Source organism: Dama dama, chromosome 13 (genome assembly GCF_033118175.1).
Source record: "Dama dama isolate Ldn47 chromosome 13, ASM3311817v1, whole genome shotgun sequence".
Lineage (NCBI taxonomy): Eukaryota > Metazoa > Chordata > Mammalia > Artiodactyla > Cervidae > Dama > Dama dama.
The window spans coordinates 42,231,995-42,248,044 of record NC_083693.1 but is presented as its reverse complement, the minus strand read 5'-3'; positions in this window follow the sequence as shown (position 1 = coordinate 42,248,044).

Sequence of the window (16,050 nt, the reverse complement as noted above, 5' to 3'; positions counted from 1 at the left end):
TGGCCTGAGCAACGAGGATTGAATTGCCACTAAACTCCTATTGACTAGAATTTAGTCACATGGCCAAATTCTTAGAATTCCCCAATGCCCCTAGCATAATCCTTGCCCTTTGAGTGTGGATATGATCTCACTTCTGTGATTATGTTATATGGCAAAAGGAAGACTACCCAAGTGGACCTAATCTATCAATAATCTCAGGGGACTGGCTGTCAAGCCACTTAAAGGAACAGGTTTTTCCAGCTAGTAGGTGGAAGGGAGAGTCAGAGATTCAAAGCGTGAGGAACTGGGACCACATGAGAAGGAGTCTAGGCAGCCTGTAGGAACAGAGAGCAGCTCCCAGGGCCCAGCCAGCCAGGAAACAGGACCTCAGAGCCATAGCCACAAGGAACTGGATTCTGCCAACAAAAGAGGCAGGTTCTTCCCGAGATCCTCCAGGCAAGATCCCAGCCCAGTGGACACCTTGATTTCGGCCTTGTGGGACCCTGAGCAGAAAACCCAGCCAAGCCCAGACTTCTGACCTCCAGGGCTCTGAGATAGTGAGCGGGTGGTTTTTCTTTTTACCCTCTTGTTTGTGGAAGCTTGTTATACTGCAGTAGAAAAATGGATACACACACAACTTTTAGGGAGACTGGGAAATGGTGTCTCTAGTTGGACAGGAGACTGGGAAATGGTATCTCTGGTTGGACAGTCGTGATTGTTACCAAGCTGGGGTGCAGGAGAGAGTTTAGTGTGAAGGAAAGAGAAGATAGGGTACCGGGAGGATGATAAAATGTCCTTCTACACGCTGAAAACCTGCACTGTGCTGTGCTGCCCTGTACAGTGGCCATATGTGGGTACTGAGCACTTGGAAAGTGGCCGGTCTAAACTGAGATATGCTATAAGTGTAAAATACCCACTAGATTCTGAAGACCTCATATGAAAAAAAAAAAGGAATGTAAAATATTTCATTAAGTATACTTTACATAGTTCAAATTTTGAAATGATAATATTTTTCATATTGGATGAAAGTAAAATGCATTATTAAACTTCATTCCAAATGGTTCCTTTTTACTTTTAAACATTTGTAAAACTTAATTATGTATGCGGCTCCCATTATAGTTCTATTGGACAGTACTGCTGTCAACTCTTTTGTATGTCTGTTTTTCTTTAAGTGCACATGAAGTACATTTTTAAAAACATTATATAATTTTCTTTTCAACACCATAGGTTTGAAGAGGCAATGTTCCCAAAAGAAATGGCAAAGAAAGGAGTTCCTTTCACAGTCAGTAGACCTGTTTTCCCAGGTACCGTCAGAAACTAGCTGATGCATGTACCCTGTATAGGAGAGGTTAAGAGAGAGTGTAGGGTCTTGGAAGGAAAAGAAGGTTATGACATTAGATAATATCATCGTGGAGATGGAATGGTGCTTATACTATCATGATTCATCCTTTCAGACTGGACACACCAGTCTTGAATAAAATCAAAAGGGGAGGGGTAGGGGTTATGTAGGTAGATGCCACAACCTGTCGTTTTGGGAGGGTGAGGAAAGGACCGGCTGTCACAGCCCAGCCTCACCAGGACTCATATGTAGCGCCCTCTGGTGGACGATGGCGGCACTTGAGTCCGTGGATCAGAATCCCCCGCTTCTTAACCATCTCTGCCACTCTGGTCCAAGCCACCATCATCTCAGGTGAGAACTATCCTAAGAAATTCCTAACTGATCTCCTTTCTTCCACTCCTGTCCACCAGACTGATCTTTTAATACCCTCGTCAGATCATGTTACTCCTTTGCTCAAAACTCAGGAATTACTTTTCTTTTCAGTCACAGTTAAAACGAAAGTCCTCACTATCCGCCAACACATTTACCCGTTACTCAGCCCACTCAAGCCTTGCTGGGCTTCTTGCTCTTCCTCTGACCATTTAACACACAAAGCAGGCTCCTACCCTCACATTTGCCATCTCCTCTGCCTGGAAGGCATGAATCACTCCTCACAGCAATGCTCAAATGTCACCACGTAGCCTTATCATCCTAAATGGAACACAACCCTCTTCCCAGCATTTTATATCCCTCTCAGCTGGAGTCTTTTTTTTTTTTTTCTTTGCAATAGTATTTAACACTGTCTGACATATTACATATTTACCTGTGTTATGTATTATATGCTTATTACCTGTCTCCCCCTACTATTAATAGGATGGAAACTTCAAAAAGGCAAGGACTGTGTCTGTTTTGTTCACTCTTGTATCCCAAGCATCCAGAACAGTGCTTAGCACATGGTAGATGGTCAACAAAAATATGCATTGGATAAATGTATGAGACAAGATCTGAACAACGAAAAAAACATTGAAGGCCTTCATTGTTTCCTTCTTGGGTGTGTCACAAAAAGGCCAACTTTACAAATTTATGTAAAATTAATAAAATTCCTATTATAATCCCCACGTATTTCTTTTTAATTGGATTAAATTATCCTGAAATTCATTTGGAAAGAATAAGGTACCTGTGACTAGCCATTAAATGTAGGAAGAAGTATGCTAAAGGTGCACTTGGCTTACCAGATGTCAGAGGACACTATAAAGCAACCATAATAAAATCCACATGATATTGGCATAGGCTTAGACAAATGAACCAGTGTAACAGACTGGAAAATCCAGGAATAGATATCTGATTATAAAAATATAACATATTAAAAGATGAATTTTTAATTCAATGACAAAAGGATGGCTATATAATAAACAGTACTGATATTATTTACCAGCAAAAAAATCTAGAGCCCCATTTTATACCGTTCACAAAAATAAGTGTCAGGTAGAATGTCAGAGCCCAACAGAGTGAGGGGGCAGTCCATGGTGGGGAAAGGAAGATCAGCAGTGGTCAAGGGTGAGATATTAGTCCAAGCATGAGGAAGGTTTGCACAGGACAACAGGAATACGGCAGCAGCCCAACTGGGAAAGTCAGAGTCCAAGCCAGGTGAGGAGAGTGTTCCTGAAAGGGACAGCAGAGACACAGAAGATACAAAGGATTGATCAAATAAGTAAATATATATTTAAAAAATGTAAGTATCTTGAGGATAATGGGAGTCACTATCAAAAACGAAAGGACAAACAACAAGGTCCTACTGTATAGCACAGGGAACTATAGTCAACATCCTGTGATAAGCCATAATAGAAATGAATATGGAAAACAACATATATGTGTATAACTGAGTCTCTTTGCTCTACAGCAGAAATTAACACAACATTGTAAATCAAATATACTTCAATAACTTTTTTTTAATGAAAGGATAAATACTTTCATGGAGAAATTAGAAAAACTGTGGTTTTGGATTGGAAGTGGAATGGTTTTCACTTAATATAAGGAGGTATAAAATAAAATAATAAGTCACAAGATGTAATGTATAACATAGGGAATACAGTCAGTAATACGGTGATAACTTTGTATGTGACAGATGGTAACTACATTATTATGATCATTTCATAATACATAAAATATTGACTCACTATGCCATATACCTGAAACTAATATAATATTTTGTGTCAATTATCATTCAATAAAAACTCTTAAAAATATAACAAAAATATTTAAGTAGGTAACAATGTATGTGTAAGTAAAGGTATGTATATATAGAACAGATTTTCCCTAGGTCTATTCACTGAGAGGGACTGGGGAGGGGCAACATCCCAAAGCAAGGAGCCCACTTAGCAGTCAGATCTTAGATTCTGAGTCCAAAGAAATCTGGGAGAGACCATCTTTTTTCTTTTTTATTTTAGAGTAAATGATTTATGTGACATTGTTTACTTTGTGGTGTAAATGGTGAAAATTCAGGTATGTAAAGTTTGGTAGCAAAGTAAAGGACTTTCTTATCATCATTGTCATCTGACGATGGACATTCTGTCCCGGGGATGGTTGGTTTCTCTTCATTGGAGATGTGCAAGCAGATGCTGGCTCACCTTGCCTGTCACCGAGACTGTCCGAGATACTGTGACCTTGACTGAAGAGGGTGAAAGTGAAAGTGTTGGTCATTTAGCCGTGCCTGACTCTTTGCAACCCCATGGACTACAGCCCACCAGGCTCCTCCATCCAACAGATTTTCCAGGCAAGAATACTGGAGAGGGTTGCCATTTTCTTCTCCAGGGTATTTTCCTGACCCAGTGATCAAACGTGGGTCTCCTGCATTGCAGGCAGACTCTTTACCATCTGAGGCACCAGGAAGGGCCTGAAGAGGGTAATCAGGTAAACGACCTGACTTTCCTTTCCATCCTGGATATATATTATTCCTACACTTTACATATGAACTATACTGAGAGATGGACCCAGTCTTTTGTATTCTATTTAGGGGAAGATATAATGGTGTTTTTACTTTCCTCTTTAAGTGAAAGTTATAAAGCTTATGTAAGATCCAGTAAAAAAAAAACCTGATATTTATACTTTGTGAGTTCTAGCTAAAGCTGAGATTTTTTTTTTTTTTTAGTTTTTTTTAAAGTTTTTCTTTTTTTTTTTGCTGTGGACCATTTTTTAAAGCCTTTATTGAATTGTTACAACACTGCTTCTGTTGTTTATGTCCTGGTTTTTTGACCATGAGGCATATGGGATCTTAGTTCCCCAGCCAGGGATTGAATCCACACCCCCTGCATTGGAAGGCGAAGTCTTAATCATTGGACCATGAGGGAAGTCCCTAAAGCTGAGATTTGATCTTGAAATATGAAAGTAAATTGTAACTACCTCAGTTTAAGTTGGCAGAGACCATCTTAATCAAGTGAATCAAGTAGTCAAAGTTAACATCACAAGTAACACACCAAATTGAAATTGTGCACCCCCTGATAGGATGCAGTAGGCAGAACACAGCATCACTTTTGTGACATTCCTGCCAAAGTGCATCACTTGAATCTAGACATTATACAAACCCAGATCAAGGGACATTCTACAAAATCATTGGCCTGTTATCATCAAAAGTGGTCAGGAAGGTCAAGGAAAGACTGAGGAAACATTTCAGACTAAAGGAAACTAAGAGGGATGAAAAATCAAAAGCAAGGTATGATCCTGGGTTGGGTTCTTTTGCAAGGACATTGCTGAGACAACCATCAAAACCAAAATGGGCTCTGCAGGTTAGATTGTAGTGAGGTTTCACTGTCAGTGTCCCAGTTCTGATAGTTGTATTGTACTTCTTGTAAGAGAATATCATGGTTTGTAGGAAATACACACAAGGAAGTGTTTGCGCAGGTGGCAAGGCATATTGCTGGCAACATACTCAAACAGTTCAGGACAAAAAAGTTCTATGTGCTAGTCTTATAATTTTTCTGTAAGTTTGAAATTAGTTCAAAATTAAGAGAAGGGAAAAAAACCTTTGTTTTAACCACTGATCCAATGGTGGGGGTGGGGGTAAAAGGAAACATAAAACAAAAGCACACAGGTGTAATTAGGATTTACATTTTTGTGTACCTGTGTACACACTTCAATACAAGATAATTATAAACTTCTAGAAAGAATGATGTATTTCTAGAAAGAAAGGAGTGTTGGCCATGGAGAGTCAACCTATGATCCCATGCCACTAATGTATATTATCCATTCTAACATAATTCCTACGTTTGTGGCATGCCACTGTTACATTGATGCAATGCGTGTGTCCTGTATCCTGGAGAAGGGCATCCCATCTTTGCAGAGCATTGCCTCTGCTTCAGCTGTGCCTTCAACAGGCTGCCCTAAGCATCTTCTTACATCAGATACAACCATTAATCCCATGGTCATGGGCTTCCCCGCTACATGGTCTTACCCTCACTGTAAAGTGGGCCCTGATCGGATACAGTTATGTGGGATCCTGTGACAGCAGATCAAATCCTCGATAAGCCTTGTTTAGTGGTGCTGGATGAGGCTCTGTGGGAAACAAGGGGAAACCATACCTGGAATACATGTCTGCTCCTGTGAGAATGAGCCACGGGCCCTTCCAGGATGGAAGGGATCCAATATGCTCCGGGCCTGCTTTAGGCCTCATTCACATCTGTCTGCCTCTGGGGACTTCCCTGGAGGTCCAGTGGTTGAGTCCACCTTCCAAGGCAGAGGATGTGGGTTCGATCCCTGGAGGGAGAACTAAGATCCCACATGCTGCAGGGCAACTAACCCCACACTACTAAGCCCATGCACCTCAACGAAAGCATGTGCTGCAACTGACTCATTGCAGCAAAAAATAATTAAAAAAAAAAAAAAGCGGTCTGCCTTTCATATCATAAACTGGAGCAGTATCCCCAGGTATATAATGTGCTGACTCTAAAACCTGAAGAGGCCCACCAGGCAGTGTACTTCCTTCTGTGATAGACGTTAAGATGGCAATTATTTGGCTCTTACTTTGGAGGAGAGTCATCATGCCCTTGACGACTGGACTCCTAAGAATTTTATACATGTAGAAGGCCCTGAATCTTCACAGCTCCCTCTGGAGTGCCTGTGTCTTACCAAGGCCTCCAGTGTACCATCCCACTAAGTCCAGTGTTCATCTGGTCCAGTGACATGAGGTCATCAGTGTGATTCGTCTGCGTGATGCTCTGCAGTATGCCCTGATACTGGAGTCTCTTCAGGCTATATTACGACCTAGGGTAAGAGATGTAACCCTGGGGGAAATCTCTAAGGGTATACAGTTGTCCATTCCACGTAAATTCAGTTGTGTTCTGTCCTTTTTTTTTTTTTTTTTCTGATTAGCCAAGTCAGTGGTTGCATAGCAAACACCTGAGGCCAATGTAATGTGCTCAGGTATATATACCTCACCTGGCACAACAGCTGCAGTCAGGGCTCTAGGACCTGGCTGAGCTCACAGAGGTCTGTGGTCACCCTCCAGAATTCATCTGGGCTCTACAGGGGTGAATGGTGAATTAAACAGATATGACTGAAGCCAGCACCCTACAGCCCTTGTTTGCTTAAGAATGGAACCAATCTCTGTTATCCCCACTCTCAGCACTTTTCTGTGTTGATCCTCAGGAGTAAGCTAACCTCAACCATACACACAGGGAAGTGACCCTTGAGTGGGTCCAAGAACCCAGTGGACCCACTGTAGGTCAAACCTAAGACAGGATTCCACTTATTTCCTGGCCTTTAGCTCTAATGGGGAAAGGGAACATGATACTTGAGGTCTCCAGGATCATTGTGACCATAGACGCTGTATCCAACAGACCTTGATATGTCTGTATTCCTCCTTTCCCAGTGCAGTTACACAAGTAAATGGCCATAGGTCTCTACAGGGGAAAGACTGATAACAAATTACAAATGAGGCCTTCTTTTCCTACCTAGGTTCTCAGGGAGGGGTAACTGGTAAAGAACTCTCTTACCCATGAACTGATAATCTCACAGATTCCTAATGCTCCCTTAGAGTTTTTACTGTTTCTTTAGAAATGCAACTGGGATAGAACTTATTCATATTTCATGGGTAAAGTTGACCTAGGAAATATTAGAATGGGCATAATTTACAGGAAGTGAAAGAAGAAATTAAGCATATCAGGAAGGCAGCCTGACCTCATAAAAAAGATAATTCCTCTCCTTTTATCATTACCATATATCTCTTTCTAAATTCCCATGAGACAAAGGGAAGTGACAAAGGCATTGCTGCCTACTGCTTTAGTGATGTCACAACACTGTGATGTCATGGCAACCATGCCTCTCTAAACCTCCCCTAACCAAGACAGTAGGCTGCAGTAGCCATAGGGAAGCCTAGAGGATCACAAGCCCTCCCAAACCTTTGGAGCTACCTGGGCCTTTCCCCCAGTTTCCCAGGCATGTTGGTGTCAACTTCTCCATGGCAGAATTTGTAGTCTATGGCCACCACTCTTATCATCAGTCCTCTGGATTCCTGAGAACCCCAAGAGACCACCATTCCAGCTTGCAAACTGCATGTCTGAAAATAAATAGGAATACAATTCAGTCCAAACTGAAGGGCTCTACCCCATGGAGATGTACGTACTCCTCCACCCCAAAAAGGGCAATTATGAGCAGAATGGAATCACGTACTCTTGCTATAGAGTTGAAGGTCCTTCCTCCTAGGGACTCTCTACTCCTTCAGTCATGGTCTGAAAATTGGCTTAAGTCTGGACACTGGGCAAGAGATTGTGATTTTTTCTTGAGGCTGTTACTTTCAGTCTTCCAATCATCTACCCTTAATTTCTTTAGCTGGTACAACCTGGTGCAGCTGCTAGTACCCTTGACAGTTGCCCATCTATTCTACCTCTAGGGATGTTTTCCTCTGTTAACCATAACTCTCTGGGCCAGGTTCTCCTGACTGCCACTCTAAACTTACCAGCCACTATGATCATTATTATTCCCTGGTTTCTGGAAGTTAAGCACTGCTACTTGGCCTTTATTGTCTCAGGGTCCAGTTATCCTCATTGCTATAGTGAGCCAAGTTCTAGAACAGTATCTTCTATCATCAGCGCTAGTCTACAGAGGAGGGCTGCCACTTAACTATTTTAGAGATTTTGGTGGGCCTCTCACGAAGCTGCAACAAAATTTTTATGGCCTTGGTAAATAATGTTTTTGGTTCTTTTCATGGACCATAATCTATCTGGCAAGTCTCAGTTCAGTTCAGTCGCTCAGTTGTGTCTGACTCTTTGCGACCCCATGGGCTGCCTCCCTGTCCATCATCAGCTCCCAGAGCTCACTCAAACCCATTTCCAGCGAGTCAGTGATGCCATCCAACTGTCTCATCCTCTGTCATCCCCTTCTCCTCCTGCCTTCAATCTTCCCCACCATCAGGGTCTTTTCCAATGAGTCAGTTCTTTGCATCAGGTGGCCAAAGTATTGGAGTTTCAGTTTCAACATCAGTCCTTTCAATGAACACTCAGGACTGATTTCCTTTAGGATGGACTGGTTGGATCTCCTTGCAGTCCAAGGGACTCTCAAGAGTCTTCTCCAACACCACAGTTCAAAAGCATCAATTGTGCTCACCTTTCTTTATAGTCCAACTCTCACATCCATACATGACTACTGGAAAAAACATAACTTTGACTATACGGACCATTGTTGACAAAGTAATGTCTCTGCTTTTTATTATGCTGTCTAGGTTGGTCTTAACTTTTCTTCCAAGGAGCAAGCATCTTTTAATTTCATGGCTGCAGTCACCATCTGTAGTGATTCTGGAGCCCAAGAAAGTCCCCCACTGTTTCCATTATTTCCCCATCTATTTGCCATGAAGTGATTGGACCAGATGTCATGATCTTAGTTTTCTGAACGTTGAGCTTTAAGCCACTTTTTCACTCTCCTTTTTCACTTTCATCAAGAGGCTCTTTAGTTCTTCTTCACTTTCTGCCATAAGGGTGGTGTCATCTGCATATCTGAGGTTATTGATATTTTTCCTGAGAATCTTGATTCCAGCATGTGCTTCATCCAGCCTGGCATTTCACATGATGTACTCTGCATATAAGTTAAATAAGCAGGGTGACAATATGCAGCCTTGATGTACTCCTTTCCCAATTTGGAACCAGTCTTGTTCCATGCGCAATTCTAACTGTTGCTTCCTGACCTGCATACAGATTTCTCAGGAGGCAGGTAAGGTGGTCTGGTATTCCCATCTCTTGAATAATTTTCCACAGTTTGTTGTGATCCACACAGTCAAAGGCTTTGGCATAGTCAATAAAGCAGAAGTGGATGTTTTTCTGGAACTCTCTTGCTTTTTCGATGATCCAATGGATGTTGGTGATTTGATCTCTGGTTCCTCTGCCTTTTCTAAAACCAGCTTGAACATCAGGAAGTTCACAGTTCACATACTGTTGAAGCCTGGCTTGGAGAATTTTGAGCATTACTTTGCTAAAAGTAATGAGATGAGTGAATTTGTGCGGTAATTTGAACATTCTTTGGCACTGCCTTTCTTTGGGATTGGAATGAGAACTGACCTTTTCCAGTCCTGTGGCCACTGCTGAGTTTTCCAAATTTGCTGGCATGTTGAGTGCAGCACTTTCACAGCATCATCTTTTAGGATTTGGAATAGCTCAACTGGAATTCCATCGCCTCCATTAGCTTTGTTCGTAGTGATGTTTCCTAAGGCCCACTTGACTTCACATTCCAGGATGTCTGGCTGTAGGTGAGTGATCACGCCATCGTGATCATCTGGGTCAAAGATCTTTTTTGTATAGTTCTTCTGTGTATTCTTGCCACCTCTTCTTAATATGTTCTGCTTCTATTAGGTCCATACCATTTCTGTCCTTTGTTAGCAGGTCTAGTTATCCATAATCTATTTGACATTCTCACTTACCTGAAAGTCTTTTAATCCTACTTCATCTTCCACATTTAATATTCCTGTGACATGGATAGGGCTTCCCTAGTAGTTCAGATGGTAAAGAATCTGCCTACAATACAGGAGACCTGGGTTCGAGCCCTGGGTTGGGAAGATCCCCTGGAGAAGGGAATGGCAACTCACTCCAGTATTCTTGCCTAGAGAAGAGTAGAGGAGCCTGGAGGACTACAGTCCATGGGGTTGCAAAGAGCCGGACACAACTGAAGTGACTTAGCATGCACACATGTAGCATGGATCATAGCTTTTTCCATGCTTCTAGGATCCATCCTAGTGGTGAGTTTTTACCGTCTCCTGGTGTTTGCCAGGACACTGAATCTTGTAATTCAAGAGAAGGATCCCAAGTCAATAAAGTTTTCCATTTCTAACTTTATGTTTCTTTCCCCTTCATCAACTACCCTCAGAACCCAGTTCCAAATGTATCCCCTCTGGCTCCTATAGATATATGTGGCTGGACCTTGCTGCTTCTTTGAGTCACAATCCCTTCCTTCCCTTATCATAATCAGCACTTCCATAGCTGGGTTATGCTGCACTTAACCTAGTGTAGGCTAAGTGACTGGGAAGGGAGTAGGGGTAGATCATGATGGGAACTTGTTGATTTGTGAGGGAGGGGCATCTGCACTGTCCCCCAGCAGAGAAGCAATGCTGGCTCTTATTAGGGAGGAGTGGGCCATTTCTGCAGGTTCAGAAGATTCAAAGGAATTCATGGAGTTAAAATGTTTAGAAATGTCCACCATGATATCTTCATTCCATGTGTCAGAATTTCAGGTTTTTTCCAATCAGGACCTTGACTTTAGCATGAGATGTGCACATCCAGTCAGATTAGCAATAGCCCATCATCCATGTATCACTAGTCCCTCCACACATCTCAGTCATCTGGTACATTATGCCCTCCAGAGCATTCTGTTCTATTGGCCCACCCTCCCAACTCACCACTGGTGCGTTCCATCTGCCTCCAGTAAGGGGGTCCTCCTTGTCAGATGGGTGGTGATCAGTTTCTAAAACACCATCTTATCATCAACTTTCTCATCTGCTTCTGCTACCAACTGTCAAAGGTCAGGTTCTCAAGAAGAAGATGCTGAGACAGAGTTTGGGATGTAAAATGTTTATTAGATGAGGACTTCTCTGGCGATCCAGTGGTTAAGACTCCATGTTTTCACTACAGGGGGTGCAGGTTTGATTCCTGATCAGGGAACTGAGATCCTGCATGCTGCATGGCACAGTTAAAAAATAAATAAATAAGTGAAATGTTTGTTAGAGACCCACACCTGTGAAAGGGAGGGAGTGAGAGCAGGATCGGGCAGCGGGGAAGTTAACCTGTGCTGCAGGCTCAGCAGAGTCTCAGCCAATCAGCAGCTCACTCTGGAGTGAGAAGTCCCATCAGACTTGTCCAACAGTAAGTCTAAATGGCTGGATCTTTACACCCCTACCTTGCTCAGTCACCAGATGCAGGCTGCCCCAGGAAGGAGTGACCTCAGGCAAGGCAGCCCTCTGTAGGCTCTGAGGGAACTGACAGCTGGAGACTGTCCGATGACCACTCTCCCTGCAGCCGGGCAGCAGGTCCTTCCTTGAAGGGCAATCTGGGCAACTCACCACCATGTATCCCATGGTAATATACATACACAAAAGTGCATAAATTCCAAGTGAATTCACCAGGTGATCATCACCAAGTTCAAGAAACAGAAATTACCAGCACCCACAGAAGCCCCGTTCATTCCCCCTTTCAGTCCAAGTCTCTCCTCCAAAGTAACCACTATCCCTCTGTCACCACAGATGCATTTAACTGCCTTAAAAAAATTTTTTTTAAACTGTGGTCAAACAAACACAACATAAAATCTACCATCTTAGCCATTTCTAAGTGTATAGTTCAGGAATGCTAAGTACATTCACACTCTTACACAACCGATCCTGAGGACTCTTCCTCTTCCCAAACTGAAACCCCCCCATTAAAAAAACTCCCTGCCCCCGCCCCTCCTCCCAGCTCCTGGAAACCTCCATTTTCCTTTCATCCCTGTGCCTTTGACTACTCTAAATACCTCATGTAGGGAGACCAAACCAGTCAATACTACTGAAATCAACACTGAATATTTATTGGAAGGAAGGATGCTAAAGCTGAAGCTACAATAATTTGGCCACCTGATGAGAAGAGACAACTCATTAGAAAAGACCGATGCTGGGAAAGATTGAGGGCGGGAAGAAAAGGAGGTGACAGAGGATGAGATGGTTGGATGGCATCATCAACTCAATGGACATGAGTCTGAGCAAACTCCAGGAGATAGTGAAGGACAGGGAAGCTTGGCATGCTTCAGTCCATGGGGTCTCAAAGAGTTGGACAGGACTTAGTGACTCAACAACAACAGAGACTTACCTGGTGGTCCAGTGGCTAAGACTCTGCACTCCCAGTTCAGGAGGTCCAAGTTTGATCCCTGATCAGGGAACTAGATCTCACAAACTGCAGCTAAGACATGGCACAGCCAAATAAATAAATATTTTAAATAAATAAATACTTCATGTAAGGGAAATCGTACAGTATTTGTCTTCTTATGATTGGCTTATCTCACTTAGCATAATATCCTCAAAGTCCATCCAGGTTGTTGCATATGTCAGAATTTCCTTCCTTTTTAAGCCTGAGTGATTCCATAGTAAACCTATACCACACTTTATTTATTCATCTGTGGCCAGACACGGGCTTCTTCCAACTTTTGGCTATTGTGAGTAACACCGCTGTGAGTATGAGTGTACTCGGTCACCCATGTTTGAGCTTAATATAAATGGAATAAGTTATACCATGTGTACTCTTTCGTGGCTGGTTTCATTCTTTTGACATTATGTCTGTGAAGTTCATATTTTTATTTTGCTGTACATGGCAATAATTTCTTTTTTCTCGTTGATATATAGTATTTTTGTGTGTGTGATAACACCTCAATTTGTTCATCCTTGCTACCACTGATGGATAATTAAGTTGCTTCCAGGTCTTAGCTATTATGAATAGCACTGCTATGAACGTTCTTGCTCATATACACATGTATGCCTGTCTGAGGATACATACCTAAGCGTTAAAAGAGTCAGAGACATTTTTAGTTTTACTAGGTACTGCCAAATAATTTTCCAACTAGCTGTACCAGTTTGTCCTCTTAGGAGCACTGAATGAGTGTTCTAGTTGTTTCACATCCTCAGCAGCACTTGATATCAGTCATTTTAATTTTAGCCATTCTCACTGGCATAAAGTGGTATCTCATTGTGGTTTTTATTTGTATTTCCCTGATGACTAATGAGGCTAAAAACTTTTCCTGTTCATCGGTCAGTTGTATATCCTCTTTTGTCAAGTATTTGTTCATGTTCTTTGCCCTTTAGTTAATTATCTAGTTTTTGCTTATTGATCTTTTGTATTGTAATATGTGTATATATTTTTCAAAGGGTGTTGAATTTTCCACTGTAGGTGGCATGGGTTTGCTCCAGAACCCCAGGGACTCTTCTTTGACTTGCCACAAGTTACACATCCTCTTCTCCCACCTCTCCCGCCTCTCCCCTCCCCATTCCTGTATATGTATATTTGATGTGTATGTATGTGTGTGTGCGTGTATACTCTTGGTAAGTGTCTGTTGTCTGATACACGTATTGCAAATACATTCTCCCTCTCTGTGGCTTGCCTTTTTGCTCCCTTAATAGTGTCTTTGATGAAAAATAATTCTTCATTTTAATAAGCTTGAATTATCAATTTTTTCTTTATGGTTGGTGCTTTTGGTTTTCCCCTTACAATTTATTTTTTAAATATATACATAAGAATAAACATGTCTTTATTGAAATAAAAATATACTTTTGTGACCCACCTAAGGGTAAACAGTGTAACACAGCATGGTGTTGCTAACCCACCACCCTTCCTTTGTATCAGCAGTTCTGGAATCAGCAGTTTGTTGGAGACCATTGCAAAAAATCATTCTCCTCTTTCCCACCAGAGCCCGGATTTTGTTTAGCTGTCCACCCTCCTCCCTGAGGTTCAGCGGAAGAAGACCCCACTTGGAGCTACAGGAGGAGCATCCTGATTACTTAATTCAATCATGGCTGCACATACCTCCTGCCACGGATACGGGACCTTACTAAGGAAATGTGAGAGGCTTCCCTGGTAGCTCAGCCGGTAAAGAATCTGCCTGCAGTGCAGGAGACCTGGGTTCAACCACGAGGTCAGGAAGATACCCTGGAGAAGGAAATGTCAAACCATCCCAGTATTCTTGCCTGGAAAATCCCATAGACAGAGGAACCTGGCAGTCTACAGTCCATGGAATTGCAAGAGTCAGACATGACTTAGCAACTAAACCACCACCTGGGAAAGGCATCTTTACTCCATTCAAAGTAAAGAGGAGGAGGAGGTGGCCCATTTCCTACATTGGAGGTTATGGGGCCTGAGGGCAAATCCCATATGCTGAGCGCAGAGATTTGCCCCAAAGAACCTGGGCCTTTATGACTTCAAATGCCATTGCTCATACTATGCCTGAAGAACAACTTTCTGCCGTCTGCATTTCCTTATAGCTGAAGCCATTTTGAATCAGGTTCCAGCCCCTTCCAGCTGAAAGCACCTGGTAACCCTGGGTGAACGACAGGATGTGGACATCCTTGGTGACTGTGCGAACAGGCCAGCCTCACGGGTCTGTGGCTTGTGCTCTCACATGAAGCCCCATGCTCAGTAGGAACCCTGACTTGATTTAATCTTCTGTTGTTACTGTTTTGAAATTCTTCTTAGCTTCTAAACAGGAGGCCCTGCACTTTAATTTCACAATGGGCCCCCCAATTTATGATGCTGGTCTTGGTGATGTGATATTTCTTATCTCCTTGTTTTTCTTTATCTGTCCTCTCAATCTTTGAATCCTCATAAGTCAATGCTTCTGTATATTATCTATGGTGAAACAGATCACCAGCCCAGGTGGGATGCATGAGACAAGTGCTCGGGCCTGGTGCACTGGGAAGACCCAGAGGAATCAGGTGCAGAGGGAGGCGGGAGGGGGGATCGGGATGGGGAATATGTGTAACTCTATGGCTGATTCATATTAATGTATGACAAAACCCACTGAAAAAAAAAAATAAGTCGATGCTTCATCTGCAAAACCCAGCAGCTTACCTAAAATGAGGTTGAAACATTCTTCAGCTGACCCCTAAGGAGACTACCAGCGCTGCTAAGAACTCAGCTTCCCCCATCCCCATTTGGTACTCAACATTTCAGTATCCCAAGTTGACCTTCACAAGGCAAAACCTAAGCCCCCTTGCCTGGGATTGAGTATCTTTTTCAAAATTAAAAGATTTTGTCTTTTTCTCCTGTCACTCTTTCAACCTCAACTTCTATTACTCTCCAGTGGGAACCACCCACTTCAGCCAAATTGAAAATAATAATAATCAAAACAATGTATTCACACATAAACAATGCAATAATGACAATGGTCTGCATTTATACATATTACAACATTTGATTCTCACCACAAGTCTGTGAGATATAATTTGAAAATAATTACTCTGTACATTTATCCTATTACAAATAGAATTTGGTCATCAGTATTGTATTTAGAAGCACAAACTTAATATGCACAGTTACTAGTCACTTTTTTGGGGGGCATGTCATGGCTTGTGGAACCTTAGTTCCCCTATCAGGGATCAAACCCAGCAGTGAAAACACTGAGAGTCCTAATCATTGGACCACCAGGGAATTTTCAACTAGTCACTTCTAAAAACTTTTTATTTTGAAAGAACTTCAGCGTTATAGAATGGCTGTGTGAAAAACACAAAGACCTCCCATATACCTTTTATTCAGATTCTCAAAATGTTAACA